General features: G+C 36.6%; 1 protein-coding gene across 10 annotated transcripts in view; it reads left to right on the top strand.

The window, feature by feature from the left end:
• The window catches only part of COBL (cordon-bleu WH2 repeat protein), a 157,423-nt gene that overhangs the window by 83,470 nt on the left and 57,340 nt on the right, over positions 1 to 16,613 (top strand). The window lies entirely within an intron of this gene.

The raw sequence follows: 16,613 nt of genomic DNA, 5'->3' as shown, positions 1-16,613 counted from the left end.
AAGCAATATGCTAAGGGAAGGAGGGTAAAGAAAAAGTAAGGCAGAAAAGCTGTAGATTGTATAAGGTATCCTTACTGAGCAGGGCAGTCCTGGAGAACAGGTGAGAGTTCTAACAAGAGACAAAAACCTTCAGCATACTGTTTTGTCCAGATACTTGTCAAGCTATCACCTATATCCCTGCTTCCAGTGCTACCATGGGATACCAGAATATCTACTCTGTTTTCTGAGTGACTATGTGACCTTTTAAAGCAGTGCTCTGGTTTTGTTTTTATAAAAGGTCACTGTTCCGCATTACATTATTGAGAATTAAACAGAAATGGGGGGAAACCTTTCTGAGGACCTAAACCTTTGAAAAGAAAAGAGCAATTTCCTCTTCCCTTAGCTCTAACTTTTATAGTGACACTCAGGTGTGTGTTGCTAAACCTGCACAAGTCTTCTGGTTCCACCAGCAATAATATTGTAATCTAAATGTAAACTGTAGAAATCAGCATGTGAAGTTGTATATGGATGCCAAAAAAAAGAGTTCAAGGAACCAATATCACCAAAGCTGTGTAATGTGGACTGCCTTCTACCTGCTCAGGGCTTGTCACATCTACAGCAGACTGATCTTTAGAAAGCACACTGTCCTAGTGCAAAATTGAGTCAGAAAGGAATCTTGGAGTTCACTACAGAGAAAGAGGAGAGGAGCCTGGTTCTCAGTCTCACTCCCTGTCACTCTCATATTTATCTGCATTAAGACATATGTTAAACACCTTCTGAAGTGAAACATTCTGTAAGAAATGTTGATTCACACTCTTGGTAAAGGATTGTGGTTTTTTATTTTCCCATTCTTAGGTTGTCTAAGTGTGATTACTGGGACATAGTAGTGTTTCAGCTTTCAAAATTGGGATAGATGCCTCGAAATAGCACTTATTTATAGACACAGCTGAAAAGAAATAACACCATTTTTCTAGCAATACTTGTGCAAATTTTTCCTTAAAATTTCCTTTTGAAATTCCTATGTAAATATTTTTGAGGTTTCTTACATCCCCCAGAGTTACTGAGTTAAGGTAAATGGATCTTTTCATACAAAAATGCTATGGTATTTTGACTCCTAATCTTATACAAGTATAGTAATCACAGACTGCATTATTCTGCTATTCTCTTTGGCTGATCTCCTTGCAGTATGGCATTGAGATTCTAAATTGTGATGTACAATAACACTGCAAATCTAAACTCTCCTTAAATATACCAACATTTCTATTTTCAGCATTGTTGCAAGTAGGTTAAAATGCTGATTTTCTGAAGTCATGGATAGAAAATCTGTATTTTATTTTTTGTAAGTAGTGTACAGTACAGTATCAACTTCAAATTCTCTTAGTCTGAAGGAAAAGTTATGGTGAAGAAGGGAAGCAGATGAAGGTTGTGCCAGAGGATTTTCCATAACAAAGTTCATTTTATGAAATGAAATGTAGGCAAAATAAATGTCCTTTGTAACTGACAAAGTCAGTGAAGACCACAGTAGAGGTGCTAGAGTATATTTGACTACATTTGTTAAGTAAAGGACATCTTTCTGGAAATAATGGCATAGGCAAAAATGTTAGAAAGTTATGGTGTGTTTCTGAAGCTCCCAGGCTGAAAGTTGCTCAAAGGCTGCCATGTACTTTTAACAGGAGTGGGGTAGAATTGAAATAAAGCGCAAGTTCCATGAAGCAATCAAAAACTGAGGGAAGAAATTCATTATTCAATATTATGGGGCAAAGTAGCAACAGAGATATTGTTTATAAGAAAACTCAAATAGTTCCATTTTATCTACGTGCAGACAAGCCAGTTTGCTGTGAAAATAGAGTAAAAAATCTCAGGGTGTAAGTTTATTTCTTTAGTTTATGGGAAAGAATTAGCACTGATCTTTTTTTTCAAGGAAGGACGTCAATTCCTTATTAATGGACTTCCTTCCATAAAAAGATAAGATGTTTGTTTAGAAAACTTTATTTATGTGCAACTGTTACTAACAGGAAGATCCTGCAAAAGGGGAACATGTTTATTTCCAGTGAAGCTAGCACACTAATAGAATATGAAAAGGTGATATTCTGAACTTTGAGAAGGTTTTTTTCTTTTTTATCTGTCTGGTTCCATAAAATTATGTAGGAAATAAAATACTGTAGCTGTTATGAACACCTTTAACTTTCCAAACCAATAAGCCTGTTATTTTTGACCCATTGTTATATTCCAGGTATAAATGATTCTTTAAGGTTATATATATCTCATCTCCCTGCTTAGTGGTCCCAAACAGAAATTTCCATGTGTATCAAGACTGGGGTGTTTTAGTTTGTGATGTACATTTAGATTTTCTCCACTCATTTTTCTGACTTATTGCAATATAATTTTACTGTCTTACAGCTTTTGTTCCTAGAGGGCTTAGGATCATTTCTCCCCTTGTGGATAAGGCCCCTGCAGTAACATAATTTACATTTTAGTGCAAAATGTAGTTATCCATATCTGTTTAAAGGTAGTTTTCCCTCTGTAACTGTTTTAAATCTACCCTAGAAAACATTCATGTCTGTTCAGAGTGTGCTGAACATGCACTAGATAGTTTGCAAAGGAATGCAGAGTCAAAGAAAGGAGTCTACAGATTTCTTCCCTGGAGACTTCACCCCTGCTTTTCTTAAACATCATTCAATTTATGCTATTTGGAATAATGAGAAGTCACTTGAAAAAAATAATCTTTAAAAGGCTAGGGTATATAACAATTCCAGGAGATTTGATGCTTATGAAACAAGGAGGTCAAAACAATGTAGGGGTGAGACAAAACTGAACATTCTGTGCAGTCTCTGTTTTCTGTCACAGCACTCCAGAAGATGTGCTAGCAGAATTTACCCCCCCCCCCAAAAGCATGCACTGTATCAAGAAAATATAAGAGAAAACCCATATGAGTATGACATTGTAGACAGAGTACACACAGAAAGCCACACATGAAATCTGATAGAATTACAGGCATCTCCATAGAGGCTTATTCTGTGTGATCTCTCCCTAAAAGAAATGTGTTTTTCTTGGAAAAAAATACCCTTTTGGGACAACCTGAAAGATCTATGAAATTGAGTTATTTGAGTCTCTAGGAAGTGAAGAGTATTGTGCACTGGAAAATTAGTATATAGGAATAATTACTTTTTTTGGTTTTTAACATTTATGGGGAAAAACAGACTGGAGTGGGGGATGTGATAAAGTTGGTCTTGGGCTTTTCTTCAAGAGCTTTCTCTATAAAATGCAATGGTTTATTCAGAAGAAGTTCATAGGGTTTTTGGAAACAGCATAGAGTTAGATGAGGACTCTTCAGTGCCGTCATGAGTATAAAAGCTCTGGTATCAACTTCAAATGTCAGAAATCCAACTTGTATACTGTGAGCTGTGTGTTATTTCATCTGCTACAATTTTCAGAACAGAGGAACTCTAAATGTAACAGGAGGCATCAGGGATTTTTTTATAGCCCAGTCAAATTCCTGTACTAATAGAACAATATACCATATACAGTATTCTACCATTTGTGTTAGACTGTAATTTTAGTTGTTATATGGCAACACAGTGAGCTTAAATAAAAAATGTATTGATGTTATTAGTGCAGCTGAAGAAGTAGACTAACACTTTTACAAGGTTGTATTATAAACCAACACAGCTTTCAGATTTATTTGCCTGTTTGTGTTGTCTCCTGTATGTTGCTATAGACTAATGTGTATACCATACTGTGGGTTTTTGCCCTGTTTTTTACATTCCTCTCTTCTCCATTTAGATCTCAAAGGTAGGTTGCTGAGAATGGTTGTTGACTCTAAATTATTGGTCAAGACCATCTCTTTTAGAGCAGAATGCTTGTACCCAGTGTTTGATCAAGGCTGATATTTTCTCACCAGTTATAACTTACTCATTGAAGAGTCTTGCTCACCTGAACAAAAAGGCAAAGAGAGAGACAAAAGAGACCCACAGGCTTATTTTCATAATTTCTGGCAGTTTTCTTTCCCATTGTCCGTAGTTAAAATAAGTCAATGCTATGCCTAAATGAGAAGTTTGGCTTTAAGAGAATTATTATAATGTGAGAAAATATAAATGAGGTTTTCATATTTTTCCTGGAGAAAATAAGATACACTCAAAATTTGTCAAATGTCTTGCTTATGTAGAAGATATTTTCAGTAATTGCTATGTTTTTGCAGTCTTCATTGATGATCTCTTATACTGACCACCACATAGGGTGCTCCTGTCAGTCTCCCTCTATGGATATAACAGCCTCCTGCAAAGTACTATGCTGCCAGGGCATATTGCACTTGAAAGAGTGATGATTCTGCAGGCAGTCATTGATAGGAATGCTGCAGAGCTGTCAGGACCCTGGCTTAGGCATCCTGTCCATTTAGTAGTATTTTCATGCTTTTGGTGGGCTTGCTTTTCTCAAAGCAGAATTCATGTTACAGTACTATTTACTATTCTTTTATATGTAAACCAATATAAATAGAGTACACCAGGAATTGAAAACTTAGGTCATCCATGTTTGGTTGAGCATATTAGCAAGTGTGTCAAAAGGAGGGAAAATACTCCAGTGAAATGTCCTTTCTGGAAGACATTAAATTTGTACCTATCTACAGGCAACACTGAAACACTTGAAATGACACATGACACACATCATGTAGATGAACACCGCATATAGTGAGAACATACCTGGAATTCATTCTGCCAGCAAGAACCACGGAATAATCTTCAAGCAGTAAAAATAAAGGAGAGGCAGTAAAGGAAATGTATGATAATTTAATATTGGGATTATAATTAACTTCTTTTTTTTTCAAAGTGTTATTAAACTGTAGACTCATCCAAATTTTTGGAATCAGTACCTGAATTTTTAGTTCTTACATTCCCCTTTTGTATGTATGTATGCTACAGGTATAGCCTTGGAGCTGCTTGGAAATGTGACTCATAATCTTCCTTAGAATTAAGATATATTTTTAAATGGTGGCCAAGATTTTTAGAAATGGTTAGTTCAGCTGTCCATAATTAGGAAGCTGATTTTGGAGCTTGATGTTTTCTGAACTTTTAAGATGTCAGAAGCTACGTCTGGTTGCTCAGCAACTCAGTATCTGGCCACTGTGATTTTAATATCATATTATTTTCCAATGTGCCACCTTCTGTCACCAAAGGAATTTAAATTGAGGTTGTTAATACAAAAATCTGAGCAAAGCAAGATTTTATTCCTCTGAAGTCCCCCCAGCACAGCAGGGTTTTTTGCACAGTCATCTTTCATGCATTTTTGCACAAAGTGATAACCACTCATCCCCCTTGCTTCCGTATCATCTAATGCCACGGATTTGTGGTTAGCTGGCTGCAAGGAAATCTTGATTGATATGAAATCACACTGTTACTCTTGTTCTCCTCAGGTTTTCCAAATAACATATTCCCCTGTGGCTGCAAATTAAGCCTCAAAGCCATAAACACAAAGCATCCTGTAAAACAGTGTAGAGTAAGTTCTTGCCATGTATGTGTCAGTGAGCTCTCTGTCTGTTTGCCCTGTGAGTCTTGAATCTGCCTTGTCCCTGGGTATTTCTAATAAATCTGATATTTCAAATAATAATACTCCTGCAGTTGGCTTTCCCTCTGAGAAACAGCCAAGTCTTTAGGAAGAACCTCTGTTTGTGTGGATGGCAGCTTTTTTTCCTCACAACTTTTCTTGGACTATGAGATTTGACATTTTTTTAAGAGAAGCATGATACTAGCAGTCACTGCAGCTGTGAGAAGTTGAGGGACAGAAGAGTCACAGCTGAATGGGAACACCTACCATGGCTTCTTACAGAGCTGAGGTATATTATAGCCAGCTGCCTCAAACCCACTGAACTTACATCACCTATAGAAGCATGGTACTCATACCAGCTTCTTTTCATCTTCTTTTGTACGTCTGCTGTAACTTATTATTGTCAAAATTTCACTCTGATCAGAGTCCTGTGTCCCAAGAGGAAAAGTTTCAAATTAGTTTAGAATTTCCTGGTTGGTAGATCCTATTTTTATTGAAAGTGTTGCTGTCATACTTGGAGGGGTTTGTTTTTTTGTACTGCAGCAGGATACATTTATGCTATAGGTATTTTCTTCCCTACTACCTTGTACTTTATTTCACTTTTTCTGTATAAGGTGTAAGATAATGGGCAGTTTGTGGGGGACATGTGACAAATGTATTTTGTTTTAATAAGAAGCCCAGAATCCAACAAAAGGGTGGATGGCTTCAGATTACTTATCTCCCTTTCATAGGTTACACCTAAACCAGAAATGTCTACAAGAAGTCAAGATATGAATGCATGCTTTTTTTATCATCTTTTACAAAGGAAGGGAGGTTTCTCTTGACTCAAAGGTCTTCTGGGTGAGGTCTTCTCAACCTTTTTCTTATGACACATTTCCTTTCTCCCTTAAGTGTTCTGTGAATGTCTTTTCATTTTGCTTTGTGGTTTTTGTTGGTTTTTTGGGGTTTTTTTTTTCTGTGGAGCATCTAGACGTCTCCTTTGAGAATAAGAGATACATTTTTTCACATTCTGAGGAAGGATGCAATGAATCAGATTTTGCTGTAGGAAAAAGCTGTTTTTCAAAATGTGTCTTTTATTTCTACAACCTACTGTATCTTCTAGGTCACTTCTTAGGTTTTTATAAGCTCCCTGAGAACATGAAAGCAGGATTTATTCAGAAGGAGGAGGAAGAACACTGGACTGCCTTTTGAATTTGTTTAAAATGTTAATTTAAAGTTAATTAATGACTGAGTTTATATGCCTTTTCAATTGTTGTAATTTAAATTTTCTTTTTGTGCACAGAGGCCTGAAATGTGAATACTGAATGTTATTTTTAGAAGTCTCTTTGCCTTTGTTAATTAACTGAGGATGTCATGAGTGTTAGCTGTGATCTTCTCCAGTCTTTGTGGCAGACTTGTTAGAATTCTCAGGCAGTATGTGATATCTCTCAACAGCATTTTTCTGATGAGGACAAGGATATTGAATCTTTAATAAAGATGCTCTTCTTCTGAAACACTGTTCAAATGCCCAAGTTATGTAAGCCTTAAAGAAGGGATCTAGTTTTTTGTATCAGGCTTTGTATATTGGGTGCTGGAGTGCACTTTTTACTGCTGTATGCCAAATTAAGAGGCTGAGGACTTCTTAGATAATTGGCATGGGGCAATATTTTGATAAGGTCAAAGAGTAGTTGTATGTCTCTCAGTTGATAGAGATAAGCAAATAATTATTGATAAACCAATTAAGAATGGAGATATTTATTTTATTTATTTCTGTGTTTCACATCAAATTTGTGTAGCAATTGCTTGTTTTGGATGTACAAGGCTGTAAATACTGCATGGTAATGACAAAAATTTTCCATTAGGCTTTTAGTATCTATTTTTTGCCAGTCATTCTGCCTAAAATTTTAGTTAGAAGCTAATTTATTTCATTTATGCATTCCTATATATGTTGAGATTTTATGGCTATCATGGGGGTCTTTTGCCTCTGTTCAGAGAACCATATAGAAATAATTTATTTTGTCTTATGCTCTAGCCAGAGTCTTTGGCCTGTTAGTATGGGATGGTAAATCAGTTAAACTTGGCTTGACATTTTTCACAGGTTGAGGGGTCTGGCACAGAGAGATAATGACCATCAACCTTGTCCAATAACAGACATAAGGAGAGCACTTCAGTTCTTTGTTTAAGGAGCATGTCGTAGTTCCTTTGTCAAGATGATGCACCAGAGACTGTACTGCTATCTGAAGTAGGAAAGATTGTATAAAATAACTGTGCCTGTAGTAAGTCTCTTTCTACTATGACAAGCAAAGAAATAGAGAAAAAAAATTACTGAATAATGCTGCCAATGCTGCCAATGCCACATTCTGGCATGAAGAAATTCAGAGAAAATAGGTGAAAGATATAGCTGCTTTTGGAAAGTGTAAGAGAAATAATAAAAAACTTAAAAAAATATTTACATGGTTTATGTACTGGCAAAATTACTGGAAATATAATAGAGGATTTAACCAGTTGGCATTTTTGTAAACATAGCAAATAGGGTAAAGGTAGCTTTAGCAAAAGAGAAACCCTGCTTTACGTGGTTTTTTTTTTTTTCCCCTTATAGTGCTCTTGATGCATTCAGGAAGCAGATGGGTGTGATCTGGTTGATACAGTCTGTCTGGGTTTTCACACAGCTTCCAAGCTCAAGAATTTCATAAGGAAACCAAGTCTCAGTTCCATAATAAGTAAGGTCATCTTACTCTTAAGTAAGAGACACGAAAGAAAAGAGAGATTGCAGGTTAGGACTAAATGATCTGCTCATCTAGTAGTGAAATGTTGCAGAAGCCTTGGAGTATTTGACCATCCATATTGATTGTATTAAGAAATTACCTGAAAAAGAAACAGTGAGAAATTTTGTTGCTCTTACTTGAGTTATCTGGATAGCTGGACCAAGACTGAGGAGCAACAGTTAGAAGACCTTATGGGACTGAGTGCTGGGAGCACTTGCAGATGAAAGTAGTTAAATTCAGTGTGGAAAAGGGTGAGGTGATATACATGAGAAAAGACCATTCTTAATTTTTCATAAGACCTTGTAAGATACTGATCTCTCTGCTCACAGTAGCTGATTGGGAAGATGTTAGGATCAGAAGATATTTTTATTTGAAAAAAGTCATCTCCAAGCTCAATAGGAATCAAAAAAGTAAATCCAATTCAGAGCATTTTAGGAGAGGAAAAGTGGGTAAAAAGATAGTTTTATTACACCACTACACATTGTGACCTTTTCTTATGCCATCTTAAATACTACAACAGTGTTCTTCTTGCTTCAGGGAAGTATTACAGAATAGGATGAGACTCATGGAAGAACATCAAGGGTGACCAAAGGTGTGGAGTAGTTTAGTACAGGGCCAATGGTGCAACTTAAGTAAACCATGATTCTTCATCTTGAAAAAGTCACTGAAGACTATGGACAAATATTTGACTTTTCAGCCGCCATTAGAAGAGCATTTAGAGCTAACAGGAAATGGGAAAACTCCCAAAGGCAAAGCGTATGGGTCTTCATTGACTTGGTCCTCCAAGGTTGTTATGGACACTAGAAGTTTTCACAAGCTTAAGAGGAGACCGAACAAATGCTGCAAGGATGACAAATCCATTATGAATTTTGAAGGATAAATCACATCAGGAAGTCCCTAAAATGAAGTTGGTTGGTGGCTACGAAAGTATTTGGGAGAAGGTAGTACTGAACATACCTTTCCTCTTCTTTTGCTGTCCTGTAGGTACCTGCCACAGTCTAATAAAGGAGCCTGAGCAGAACCCTTGATCTAACACATGAAGCTATTTTTAGAGAATACTGAAGAGAGTCATACCCAAATGCTTGTCTCATATAATCTGATATCACTCCAGAAAAGTCACTGGCAGCATATACTATGACTTCACTAGGTCTTCTTATCAGTGGTAATTTGATGACCAGAAAAACGTGTTTCTCATTAAAAACAGAAACAGCTGCCTCTGATTGCTATTCCCAGTCATCAGTCTTTGTTTTGTGTTCCTCAGTGCAAAACTGCATTTGCAGAATGAAGCTGGAAGTTTTGCCAGTTAATCATAGGACCAATAAGAATTTTGTCCCATGAACCCTAAAGCAACTTGCCTGGTATGCGTTTTATGACTTGGTAGTGTGACTGCAGGATCAAAGAGCCCCACAGGACTCTGAGGGTCATATTTGCAGCCCCCCTGGACTGCTCCTGAAAATACTGAGATGTACTTATACAGCTTATATTACAGGTGTCTGGGAGCTGTGTGGGTGATGTCCAGTGGACTCTACATTGACAAAATAAAAAGCAGCATGAAAGATGTGATCCCTTTGCATTTCAAATCAGTATCTGATCCAGGTGCATGCCAGATATATTCTCTAAGTCCTCTGAGGAAGGAACTGCTGAGACATTTCTGTCTTATGCAGTGATGGGACTATTGTTTTGCTTAGAAAATTATATTTCTACCTTTCTACCCAATCTCTTTGGGTGTTCCCTCCATCTACCCACTTTTGGCAGTATTTTTTAAGAGTGTATAATGACTTTCACTTAATGGCCTTGTCAAAAAAAGCCATGTACAAACTGTTGCACTTCACAGACATAAAATTTTGTGATGACACACATTAAGTTTTATAGAAACAAAAGTCACTGTAAGCAATCTTAAACCTGAAAGGTTTTATTTATTTCATATTTCTACTGGAGCTGAACCTGGCTAGTGCTATCCTATTGTAGAGACCATTTTCAAGGTGTACAGAACCAATTAGCAGAAACAAGAGTGAGTAGTAAAAAAATTGTGGTCTTTAAAACACCCTAAACCATGGTAAATGTCTAAGAAATTAAAACAATTCATTTCCAATTTGAAGGTGTTTTGTTCATTTTTTTAAAGAGCTTTAAACATGACATTCAGTTATCTGAATGAGAACTATCCAGATTTGTTCATGTCTTACAAAACAATAATCAGATAGCAAGGATGAAACCAACTGACAGCACATCAGATAATGTTTGCTGTGCAGTTTGGATGCTTAATTTAGCTAACAGCTGCACTTTAGTTTGGATAAATGATGCAGGCCCAAATTAAAAGGAAAGAGTAAGTGCAATGATGGCTGAAGGCTTATCTTGCTGTCATGTAAAGCATGAAATTTAGGAAGGCTAAAAAAAGCTGCTACAGAAAGGGAGTAATTTGTACTTCTTTTTATGATAGAAACAGCTCCAAAAATTAATTCTGCTATATGCTCACTTAAACACATTAATTCTTTTAACATAGTTATTAAAAACTACAGCTTAAATGATACATGAAGTGTAGTGCTACTTTCTCAACATCTCCAAAGAATATCAGTTAAGGGTATGCTGTATTTTAATAAGGTATTACAGAATTTTCTTCTGTATAGCTCTAAATAAATTCTGTTGTTTCAGTCCAATTTGTTACCCATCCTCTTTATTGGTCCTAATGCTCAACCGTGTGTCTGTACATTTATTTACTAACAGCATGTGACTCATTAAAAGATAGAGAGTGGCAGAAAGCATTTTAATAACTTTAGGCAACTCTTTTTTTAGGCAGCCAACTTATATTGCAGCAGCTTTTTTGTCCCTCCTTTTCTTTCAACTCTTTTTTCCTGTAATTTTAAATAGAGTAAGGTGTTACTGTGTGATGAATTATTTAAAAGGAGTCTAAGATTTCTCAGTAAAGAAGCGATTAACTACAATTGCTTATATTTTTTCCTGAAGCTTGGCCAGTAAGAACTAGGAACTAGTTAAGAATGTCAGTGGAGGTCTTTGTGTTAGTGAGAAGGTACAACCTCTCAGAAGTGCAGTTGGAGAAAAGACTCATTTTGCAATACCCCTTTGAGAAAATCTTTACTAGATAATGTTCACAGTCAATTAACAGGTTTTGCACCAGAAGAATTTAAAATATTGAGGTCTGCTTTAAAACTATGTATTTTTACATTGTGAGAGGAATCCAGTGTGTGGGTTTTTTGCAATTTCAGAAATAGGTTTTTTGCAACTTTGTCCAGGAAATAGAAGCAATATCAGTTCAGTGGTGATTTAAATTGCTTACCTGCTTTAACTGAAGGCTGGACTTTATGAAGTGCTGAGTGCTTCACAATTTGACTTGGATAGGCTGTTATTTTAGAAGGATTGGAGAATGAAATTTTAAAATTTTGAAAGGTTCCTCCATAATCTACTTTCCTGCTGTTTTTTTTCAAAAGTGCTACAGTCCTGCACTCTAACCTGTATAGCTATAATCTCTGAATTGACATCAAAGTTGGAATTACCTGGTGATGTTTAATATACATGCAAGAACACAAGCAAGGTAAGCTTATAGTGTCTTTACATTACAATTTAACCTGCATAACATAGTAATCATGCAAAAATGCAAGATTTGTTTGGCAGGAGGACTTCCATTATTTTTCAAGAAAACATATGTCTTGAGAGTTGAATCCTTGAATTATGTGCAAGAAGAATTCTTGGAATAGTCTTTTTTCCAGCATCAACAGCATTCTTGATCTTTTGCAATAATCCAGTTGCTTCTGGCTGTGAGTTCATGGTTCAGTTGCCAACTGTTTCTGAACAGACTATACTACCTGCCATGGGAATGGTACCACAGCTTACCATCTGGTGAGATCATGATAGCATCACTTGACCTCCACATGTGGTCTCTGTCAAGCACTTCATTGAAAACTGGCAAGACATTAGGGCCGGAACATACTGTTCTATGCAGCCCTGGATTTTGGCAGGGTTGCAACGCTCAGCAAGTAAACTTCATCTGGCTTACAAGTTTCAGACAAATAGAACGGGCTGATGTCATCGTAAGCTTTAACTCTCATTAAAGAAGAAAGTATGTGTCTAGTAATTATGAGGCTTTGTTGGGCACGGTATTTAGGGGAAGTTAATAGACAAAGATCATTTTGAACAATGAGACTTCTGAAGAGCTGGCATTCAATGAGCGATGAAAAATGACCCTAGCACTGTGCTTAATTTAGAAACTGGGTTTGCATTGCTTTTCAAACTTTGTTTCTAACTCCACCTTACATAGATCCTAAATTAAAAAGGTAAAAAATTACAGAATCGAAAAATTAACAAAGTAAATATTTGCTGTGCCAATCAGGTTTAATTCTATGGCTTAATAGTGTAGTCATTGCTTAGCCAAATAAGAAAATAAGGGAAAACATCACAGGTATAATTAAAAAAAATTGTTCTCTACTACTTCAATCTATTTTTTACAGAATCGTGGAATTCTTAGGGATGGAAGGGACAGCTGAAGATCATCCAGTCCAACCCCTCTGCCAAGGCAGAGTCCCCTAGAGCAGATTACAGAGGAACACATCCAGAGGGGCTCTCTCCTAGACAGAGAGACTCCACAACCTCCCTAGACAAGCTGTTCCAGTGCTCTGCCACTTTCAAGGTTAAGAAGTTCTTCCTTATATTGAGGTGCAACTTTGTGTGTTTCAGTTTATGCCCATTGCTCCTCATCCTGTCACAGGGCACCACTGAAAAGAGTCTGGCACCATCCTCTTTAAAGTTGCCATTGGTCACTTGGAGAAATAGGCATCTCAATTTTTTTTGCAGTATGCCTGTCTTAATAAGAATATAATTTCTCACCTCCTGAGACCCAGTAGACAATCCTTGAGTCCTGCTCAGCTGTATTGTGTTGCTGACACTTCCAGCTAACAAGCAGTGTGCCATGATGGGTTCCTCAAACAGGTCTTCACAGCAGAATCTATTTGTAATTTTGGATAATAAAAGTTGACACTTTTGGGCAATAGCTTTATGTAGAGCCATGTTATGCTACAGTCCTAGTAATATATCTAATTGACACTGTAACACTTTGTTCTTCTCCCCTCTTCATGCTTTTATGTTGTGGAAATTTGGGGGCTTTTGGCTGGTGTTCGTAAGTGCTAGAGAGAATTTGACTTGAGTGGGAATTTGAAGGGGGCAGTGGGAAGGCATGGCACCAACGAGGTGATTGTTAAGGGTCTCTTCTAACCCAAACCATTCTATGGACCTATCGAAGCGGAAAGGAATCAGAAACTATTGCTTGACTTACTGCCTAAACCATGTTTCCCAGGTTTCTATGTGCCTGTGGAAGAAGAAGGCTGATGGAATGAGGTAGAACACTGGAAATAATCAGATATGTTTTTCTCTAAATTGAGAAGATTGCCTAAGACTTCTCTAAGTTGAGAAGGTGATTGCCTAGGACTTAGTGCTAAGCACTAGAAATTCAACTTGGCTATCTCTACAGAAGAAAATCTTAAGTCCAGAGAAAAATCTAAAAGCTCCAGGGAAGTATGTCACTTACTGGAAGTAGAAAGGATAGTGTTCTCCTTGTAATATGTTTATGTGAATTACCTTCCACGTTCTAGAGCTAACAGATTTTGGGCTACAACACATCCTTTTGGCAAAAAATTTGAAAAATATGCAAAATAACTTTTGCAAATCTTCATTTGCAAATCCCTGAGATTTTTAAGGACAGACAAGCAGATCATCCAATCATCCAGACTATAATCCAGGATGTGAGACTGAGAAAGAAAAGATAATGTATAAAATTCTTAGTCTAGTGCCTTTCTAAAAGGCAGTCACTTAAGAAAATTACATCAATTATATCAAATTCATTGACAAAGTTGTCAGAGGCAATATGAACTGCACTGCTACTATGCATCTTATACTCTTATTAATGATAATTTGTGTTGTTAATTATATAGTTCTAACTAAAAACATGTGCACAGATATGAGATTAAAATCTGGGGGTCAATTTTGCCTTTTTTTTAAACTTCTGTAGAGGAGAAATGAATATTGGTTTGTGGTGGTTTTAAAATGTGATTTTTAAGTGTTTGAGATGTTCTTGTTGATTTTTTTCCCCCCTCAATGAAGACATAAATGAGGAGAATTACATTGTATTCTGAGAAACAGAGGAAGTTCAATTCTTTGCCAAAGCAAACATCCGCAGACTTGTGTAGTCTACATGTTTCAATGCATGTGAAAATATTTGGTGTTGTAGCGTGATTTCCTTGAGTGGAAATAATACTGCAGCTAGAAATGAGATTTTGCAAAGAAGGAAATCACAGCTATCTTAGTGATTTAACATCTCAGATTTGTTTATGGATAGTTTCCTGTCTGACACATTTAACTGAACAAGTTAAAGGATTTAACGATTAGAATGACATTAATTTTTAACTGTCCTTGGTGGTGACATTTCACAAAGGGTGTGTTCTATAAAAACAGATGGAAAAATGAGCTTGCCCCTTCACCTTGCACTGGCTTTCTTGTGTTAACTGATTTAGCTTTCTGTCACCAATCAGCCAAGTATTCAAGGACATACTTGCCTTTTGTCTTCCTCATTTTGTGAATAAAATAGCACAAGAACATAGAAATTTTTATAAAATCCAGTAGCAGTAAGCTTCATCTGTTACTAAGGCTGAGATGTTTTTTGTAGTCAGAGCTTGATTTTTGATAATTTATATTCAATTATGTTATAAAATCCTGTTTAACTCCAAAGTTATATAATAAAAAAAATCTGAAATTAAGCATTATGGGCAAAATTATGCAAAATAATGTGATATGTGATTAAAATAGTAATGGTAGGGTTCTTTTCAGTAGGCAGATGCAGTTGGCACTTCAGTTCTAAGACAGATTTCCCACAGTGCCTGGGTGCTTCCAGCAGTAAAGCAGCTCAGAAGATGAGGCAGGGAGTGCAGCTGGGATGCAGCCATCAGGTGAGACAGACACCTGCAGAGCACAAGGAAGGACAGTGCAGAGTTTCAAAGTCAGGAGGAAGACCCCTAATAGAGAATGGTGTTGTCAGGACTGAAATATGGTTAGCCTGTTCCTTGAGTTGCTTGCTATTCTTGTGGACTTAAACTCAAGTTGGCAGTAGCTTGGGAGTCTCCCATCTAAATCTGTTCCCCAAAAGAGTGATGTGTCCAGAGATACACAAGCAATCAGGTCTGGTCGGTCCAAATATCAGTCCTGCTATCCCAGCATGCTTACTCATATGGCTTACTTAAAGCTAAGCCTATTTTTATTCATTTTATTGCCAGGCTTTGAGATCCAACACCTCAACATGAATGGAAGTAAAATGACCAATGCAGAGAAACTCTTTGCTAATTCATAACGTGTAGTTATTCCTATGCATTTTACCAAAATGAAAAGTTTTCCAAATGATACCCTCTTTAAATGTGTTTCAGTGTGCTAGATTTTTTATTATCTCTGTGTCTGCTGTTTTGGTAATATGTTGTTGTATTGCATGGTATCCTAGTAAGTACTTTCAATAACCCACACAAATGCATTCTGCACAGTAAGGACATGCTTCTGGGGAGACATCAGACTTTGAATGCAGTTTCTAATATACTTGTGTTTCAGTGCACTTGTGTACTTATGGATTAAACATTCATCTTGTAATCAAAATGAAACAGGGTACTACCCAATAAGGAAAGAAGGTAGGGAAGTTCAGTGCTGAATAGATGATTTTATTCAATGTAGCTTAAAGTGGTCACCTCATTAGCTCAGTTGCCCAGTTTTGAGAGCTCACTGAATTTTCCTTTGTTAGTGTATGCCAGTGAAAAGACTAATGATGTCCAAGGAATATTAGGCACATGAGTAAATGTTGTATAAGACACATTAATGTTCAGTTGGGACTTCTTGTGGTTTCTAGTGCTAGGCATGTTGAAGCATCTGTTGCCCTGTGAAAATGCAGAATCAGCTGTGCAGGATAGCTTTTATATCATCAAGTTTAGTGGACAGATTTATGTCTCCATTCTGCAGCTGAAAGATTTATGTGTCTCATTTTCCTAGAGCAATTCTTCTTGGATCAAAATATTTTCTTCTCAACTGCTTTAAGTTATGTCATAGTAATATGTCTTTAAATCTAAACCCATAAATCTTACATACCAATCTACCACTTGTCTTTCATAGAATATTATAAAGGATTAGTGCAGTTATATCAAGACTTTAAAGTCAATTAATGAAGTATGCATCTTTTTTTCTTTTAGAATTCTTGTAAAATGGCTCCTAATTATTTGAAGGTTTTTTGTTTGGTTTGGGTTTGGTTTTGGTTTTGGTTTTTTGGGGGGTTTTTTGGGGTGGTTGTTGTTTTTTTTTTTTTGGTTTTTTTTTGTGGGA

The sequence above is a fragment of the Passer montanus genome, unplaced genomic scaffold (genome assembly GCF_014805655.1).
Source record: "Passer montanus isolate IOZ18808 unplaced genomic scaffold, ASM1480565v1 scaffold31, whole genome shotgun sequence".
Lineage (NCBI taxonomy): Eukaryota > Metazoa > Chordata > Aves > Passeriformes > Passeridae > Passer > Passer montanus.
The sequence above is the reverse complement of the archived record's forward strand: the minus strand, read 5'-3'. Positions and strand labels throughout refer to the sequence as shown.